This window comes from Myxocyprinus asiaticus, chromosome 22, assembly GCF_019703515.2.
Source record: "Myxocyprinus asiaticus isolate MX2 ecotype Aquarium Trade chromosome 22, UBuf_Myxa_2, whole genome shotgun sequence".
Lineage (NCBI taxonomy): Eukaryota > Metazoa > Chordata > Actinopteri > Cypriniformes > Catostomidae > Myxocyprinus > Myxocyprinus asiaticus.
The window spans coordinates 44,362,149-44,368,948 of NC_059365.1; the positions used below are offsets into that span (position 1 = coordinate 44,362,149).

At 42.9% G+C, this 6,800-nt stretch overlaps 1 pseudogene; it reads left to right on the forward strand.

Moving 5' to 3' along the window:
- The first annotated feature begins 2,774 nt into the window (after positions 1-2,774).
- Positions 2,775-5,254, forward strand: LOC127412652 (uncharacterized; annotated as a pseudogene).
- Positions 5,255-6,800: the final 1,546 nt, after the last annotated feature.

Below are 6,800 nucleotides of genomic sequence, written 5' to 3' on the forward strand. Positions count from 1 at the left end.
AGACGTACTGACAAACTGTCTACTCTTCTCCCTTCTCTGTTCATTTGTAAATTAACTGCATCCATGACATTTCCTCCCTCTACATTCTTTTTTATTTCATCCATAGAAACTCCTAATGGAACTCCATTTATCACTCCATAGACCCACAACTTCTGTCCTACAATCTTATAATCCATTACCATCTGTTTTCCCACCATCTTTAGTTTTACTGATTTATTTTTTTGCTCTTCGTTCCTGCACACTATCAACAAGGCACCATCTTGTAATACTTTTGTAAATGTAATCTCACTCACTAGTTTCCTTAATTCATATGTCAATGCCATTGGATTTACTCCTGATACTCCTTCAACTACCTTAAACTTCAATATTAACCTATACTCATTCTTGTTTTTATCCCTCTTATCCCCTTCTTCCTCACTAGTTATCGAACTACTTTCCGATCCTTCCTCCTTTCCTTTTTTCTCTTTTTAGTTACTTTCTTTCCTGTTCTTCCATCTACCTGTGTCCATCCTACCTCCATCTCATCCTCCTCTTCAACTGTATCTTCCATTCTTTTAGTCTCTGATCCATTCCTAGTTCGATTTCCTCGAGATCTTGTCATCGCAATTCCGCCTTCGGACTGCACTTCCGCCGCGTTTCACTCTCCCCCTTTTAATCACATTACAGTGTTTGGTCCATGATAAACACATTTTTAGATATGTTATTCATATTTTACCACTTTATAACAACAACAGCAATGAAAATATGAATACAATATTTAAAAAATATATTTTATGGTGTATTATTCATATAGGTCCATAGAATTCATTTCATAATTCAGATAAGCAATCATACCTGATCCAGATCCCTGTTCAAGCTGTTCATTATAGTTTCACATGCATACAGAACTCTTTCTTTATAATTCGCTGAAAGTCCAAACCATGGGCATCACTTGGTTTTAGCAGGATGGGGTGTGCACAGACATATTTGCTTATTTCTAAGTCAAAATTAAATGTGAACAATAAGGTTTGATTAAAAATGTCCAACAATAATGTTAATCTACAATTTCAATAGCTCATTGTGTGCCTATTTTGCATTTATTTTCAATTTAATTAACATAAGTTCTCATTATCTTGTTACACAGTGATTTGAGCGAGCAATCAAGTGCTCACATAAACTTGAGAAATATTTAGTTTTAGAACTTCATTGCAGGGGTGCAATCACGTGACAAAGTAATTCAAAATTGTTATGCCAGTTATAATGCCAAGTCAAGGGTGGCTTTTGAGTTTCTAAAGAATTTAAGTAGCCAGCATTTTATATTTTAATGAATTTAGAGGCTCTTTATTGCATCTCTTATTTTGAATATAATAGACAGTGATTATAAGGTTCCTGTCTCTTTATGAAAATTAGGTTTTGTCTGTATCGAATAATATTGAAGACAAGATAGTTCTGTGTAGAGTTTGTTTTGTGACAATAAAGAAGATATTTCTTATCAGACCATATGCACACTTAAGCTAAAGAATGGATTTCAGTTTTGCATTCAAGTAGCTGTATATGAACAGCCAAAGTCATGAGATTAATTATTTAGGTTTCTAACGTATGCATTTGTGTACTTTTAAAACTGTTGTTTCTTGTTGCATGATTTATAAAACTGTCACGTTTAATTTTGTTTCTTTGCTTAAGAAATTAAATGAATGCATTACAGTTTTAAAGGAAAATAAATACACTATATACACTTTTAGACCTTACCATGTTTTTTTTTTTTTTTACAGTACTTAAAACAGTGGTGCTACAGTAGTTACTGAAAAAAACCTGAGTAAAGTAAGATATTGCAATTGTTATGTACAGTAATTTGCTGATTACTGTAATGGGTATGTACAGTCACTGTAGGCTTACTTATCCTAAATACATACCGCGCTTGATATTAACACCCACCCACACGCCAAATGCGGGTAGAAATCGGCAGTGGCGGGCAACTCTGTCACCTTTACTAGCCTCTTTGGCTTTTTAGCCTAAGCAAAGTTAATTGTATTCATCTCGCATTCAGCGTTTTATAAGCAGTAAATATGCTTCTCATATCTTGCACGCACATCTCAGCGGGGAGAATGAGGCGTGGTTTCACGCGAACTGCCGCAGCGCACATCAGCGTGCTCCAGCGATACAACCAGAGCTCTGGGACAGCGCAGAGCGAAACTTGCGTGATTCAGTCGGGCTTCGATATCGCGGCAGCTGGCGGAGACCACAAAACTTATGTGAGCCATTTGAATTCTCGTTCTAGTAAAAAGCTCTATATGGAGGAAGACGAACCTCTCAAAATGTTAGACAGCCCTGAGATTAAACAGCACTGATGAGGTAAAGAGATAACATTGTGCCCTGCATCAACATTGATACGTTTTTTAAAATACACTTCATCATCTAAGCTAAATGTTTTTACTGCAGTAACACTAACTAGACTGACAATGAGATTAGATACCGATTCTAGAATGTGCAGCAATGGGAACGTGTTGAAGAACTAGAGGGGGCTTAAGATCCATTGCACTAAGATGGGCTGCACAAACGCACTGCAACCAGCTACATGTACAAGGACAGAGAGCCTTGATAAGATGGAGGAGGAGCCATGCCAGGAGGCACACCACAGCGCGAGGGACCTCCAGGAGGTGTTTGAGGTGAATGAAGGCAGCACTGAAGGGGTGACCGGTCTGAGGCCAAGCCAGTTTACTGGTAGCACGCATGGTGCCAGCAGATTAAGGGATAGGGATGTAGGAAAGAGAAAGATGGTGAAGTAGCCTAAAGCCATGAAAAGAGTCAAGTGGGAGCAGTTTGGCACTGATGTCAACACAGTGCTGGAGCAGGCGCTAGCAGGAGGGGTGGAGCGCAAGCTGGAGGCCTTCACCACAATCCTGTACAACATGGGCAGTGGGAGATTTGGAGGACAGGACAGGAAAGTAGCTCATGGGACCAAGCAGCCATCACAGAGGGAGCAGAGGATCAAAGCCATAAGAAAAGACCTCAGGCAACTCAGCAAACAGTTTTACAAGGCAGGCAAAGAAGAAAGGCAGGGCCTTGCAGAGCCGAGAGTTTCACTGAGGAAGCAACTGTTCTGCCTGGGGCAAGCCAAGAATCATCGTAAAAACAGATGAGAGAGAGCCAGGAAAAGAGCTGAGCAAACCCATACAGGATCTCCAACAGATTGCTCAGTGATAAAAGAAGCGGCAGACTGCAGTGCCCAAAGCAGGAGTTAGAAGAACATCTAAGGAAGACACATAGTGATCTGAGGAGAGAACAGGAACTAGGAGAGTGTGAGAGGCTGCTTAATCCCCTGGAGCCACAAGTAGAGTTTGATACAGCAGAGCCCAGGCTTTCTGAGGTCAGAGACATTATTCAGAAGGCCAGGGCTGGATCTGCACCAGGTCCAGATGGGATCCCTTACCAGGTTTATAAGAGCTGCCCAAAATTAACAAAAATACTCTGGAGGCTTATGAGAGGTATTTGGAAGAATGCAAGACAGTTTGAAGAGTGCTGAGTGATGTTTCATTCCCAAGGAAGAAAATTTAAGGGAGATCTCACAATTCCGTACCATCTCACTGCTGAATGTAGAGGGCAACATGTTCCTGGCTATTCTTGCCCACGGAATGACACAGTATATGTTGGGGAACCACTACATTGACACAAGAGTACAAAAAGGTAGAATAACTGGGGTATCAGGATGCCTGGAACACATCAACTCTCTCACCCAGATCATTCGGGAGGCAAAGGAGCACAGTGGAGATCTAGTAGTTCTCTGGCTGGATCTGGCAAATGCATATGGCTCGGTCCCACATCAGATGGTTACCTCCACCTTGAAAAATTACCATGTGCCAGGCAGAATCCAAGATTTGCTCAAAGATTACTTTGGCAACTTCAAGATGAGGTTCACGGTGGGCAGTTACACAACAGAGTGGCAGAGGCTAGAGGTCGGGATTGTAACAGGTTGCACAATTTCTGTCATCTTATTCGCTGCAGCGATGTACCTGCTCATGAAATCTGCAGAGAGGCCAAGCCATGGTCCAATGATGAGGTCTAAAGTACGACAACCACCAACTCGAGCATTCATGGATGATATGACCATAACAACGCGATCAGTTACCGAGGGAAAGTGGATGCTAGAAGATGTTGAGTGTCTTGTGACATGCATGGGCTAGAATAACCTTTAAATCCAGCAAGTCCAGGGTCCTGGTCCTGAGGAAAGGGAAAGTTGACAACAACATCAGATTTTAGCTTGGGGAAGAGGAGATTCCAACGTTGTCAGAGAAACCAGTGAAAAGCCTAGGAAAGTGGTTTGACAACACCCTCAAAGACACCGCAAGTATGGAGAAGGTGGTGGATCAGGCAGAGGAGTGGATGAAGACGGTGGACAAGAGTGGCCTGCCAGGGAGATATGAATGCTGGTGTTACCAGAATGGTGTCATGCCATGACTTCTCTGGCCCTTCCTAGTATACGAATTCCCCATGACCACAGTCGAGGCAATGGAGAGGAAGATCAGTGGACATCTGAAAAGATGGTTAGGTGTACCCAAGAACTTTAGTAACTTCCACCTGTATAGCTCAGTTACAAAACAACAGCTCCCATTTAGAGGCCTAGTTGAAAAGTTTCAGGTGACCAAGGTCAGGCAAGTGATGCTCCTTAAAGATTGCAAAGACATCAAGGTGAGAACAAGCGGGGATTCAGGTTCGCACCAGGTGGAAATGGTCAGCCGCAAAAGCAGTCGAGGAGGCAGAGTCCAGATTACATTATAAAGACATTTTTGGTGCCATAGCAGTTGGACGATTGGGCGTTGGGAGCATTCCACAGACAAGGTTTGGGAAAGCCAAGCCAAGAGAAAGGAGGGAGATGATCGAACTTGAGGTATGGCACATGGCAGAGGAGGGAAGGATGACAAGAGCAGTGGGACTGTCACAGCAAGGGAGGTGGACACAATGGGATGGAGATAAAGAAAGGAAGATCTCATGGTCAGACATGTGGTCAATGGAAGCAAGCAGGATATGGTCCATCCTGTGCAGAGTCTACGACATCCTCCCAAGTCCAACAAAAATAGTAATTTGTGGATTGAAGGAAGACCCAAGCTGCACAGACTGTGGAAAACCAGCGAATCTGGAACATGTCCTGTCCTCATGCAGGAAAGGAGATACCATGGGTGGCACAATAAAGTGCTTACAGCACTGGAGAGACTCCTGGAAGAAGCTGCATAGAAATGTAGGAAAATCCAGGAAGGCCCCAAGTATATCCACTTTGTGAGGAGTGGAGAGAAAGCCTCAGACACTAATGAGAGTGGCTTACTTGGACTTGCCTCAGACTGGGAGGTGAAGGCGGACATCCAGCAGCATCTCATATTCCCTCAGGACAAAGACAGCACTTCACTTAGGAACAGCAAAAGACCATCATAATGCTGGAGCTGACAGTCCCGTGGGAAGAGCGCATGGAGGAGGCGTTTGTGAGGAAGCTGTACATCCAGCTGTATTTCAACAAATAACTGGTAACTGGTATAGATTCATATTAAATTGATTAGGGTGAATCCATGAGACTTCATTTTTATTAGTAATAATTATTCTGTCATTATTCAGTCACTTTTATTTTGATCCAAACCCTTAGGACTTTCTTCCATTAATGGAAAAAGGTGCAATGAAAGTAAATAGTGACTGATTTTAATCTACCTAACCTCTCATTTGTATTATCCATTTTGTACTCCATGCTCACACATTCTCAATAAAGAGCCCTTTCCTCTTCAAAGTCCACACATTATGCGGAACTGCTTCCCTATGGTGAGCGACGCATTATATCATACGGTGAGCAAACCAAATTGCCCTCTGTCCCATTACGCGGACGCGTTGTGAGCCCTAATGAGTATTTCAGAATGGGTGCAAAAAACGATCGAACATGGTTATATGATCCAGTTTGCATGCCGGCCACCCCGTTTCAATGGCATTCTGTCTTCCACGGTTTCGTCCAAAGATGCACCAGTGTTACGAGCCGAAATACACAATCTCCTCATGAAAAGCATTGTGCCAAATTGTCAAACCCAAAACAGTTTTACAGCCATTATTTTCTTGTCCCAAAGAAAGACAGCGGGCTTCGGCCGATCCTGGATCTGAGATATTTGAATCGCGCACTCACAAATTGCCCATTCAAAATGTTTACTCAGAAACTGATATTATCGCATGTACGGCCACACGATTGGTTTGCGCGATAGATCTGAAGGATGCGTACTTTCATATCCAAATTGTATTACATCATAGGATGTTTTTGAGATTCGCGTTCGAGGAAACAGCGTATCAATTCAAAGTCCTGCCCATCAGACTGTCTCTGGCTCCTCGCACGTTCACAAAGTGCATCGATGCGGTTCTCGCGCTTCTGAAACTAAGTGGCGTGCACATCTTGAACTACCTCTTTGATTGGCTGTTACTGGCACAATCAGAGGTTCTGTTATGCCAGCACAGAGACTTACTGCTTCAACACCTAAACAACTTGGACCTCAATGTGAAATGGGCGAAGAGTACACTCTCCCCCAGCTAACAAATCTTCTTTTTGGGAGTCCACCTTGACTCCACGAGTGAGCGCATGCACCTCTCGAGCGAGCGCGTTCAGGCCATTCTACAGTGTCTGTCTCAGTTCAAACTGGGGAGAAAACTTCCACTGAAGCTGTTTCAAAAAGCATTGGGGTTTATATCTCTTACACATGAGACTTCTTCAGTGCTGGCTCAAGCGCCATGTGAGCTGATTCACTCTGTCGTATGCAAAGTTCAAGAGGACAAGGAAACGATTCTATTGGTTGCGCCGAAATGGC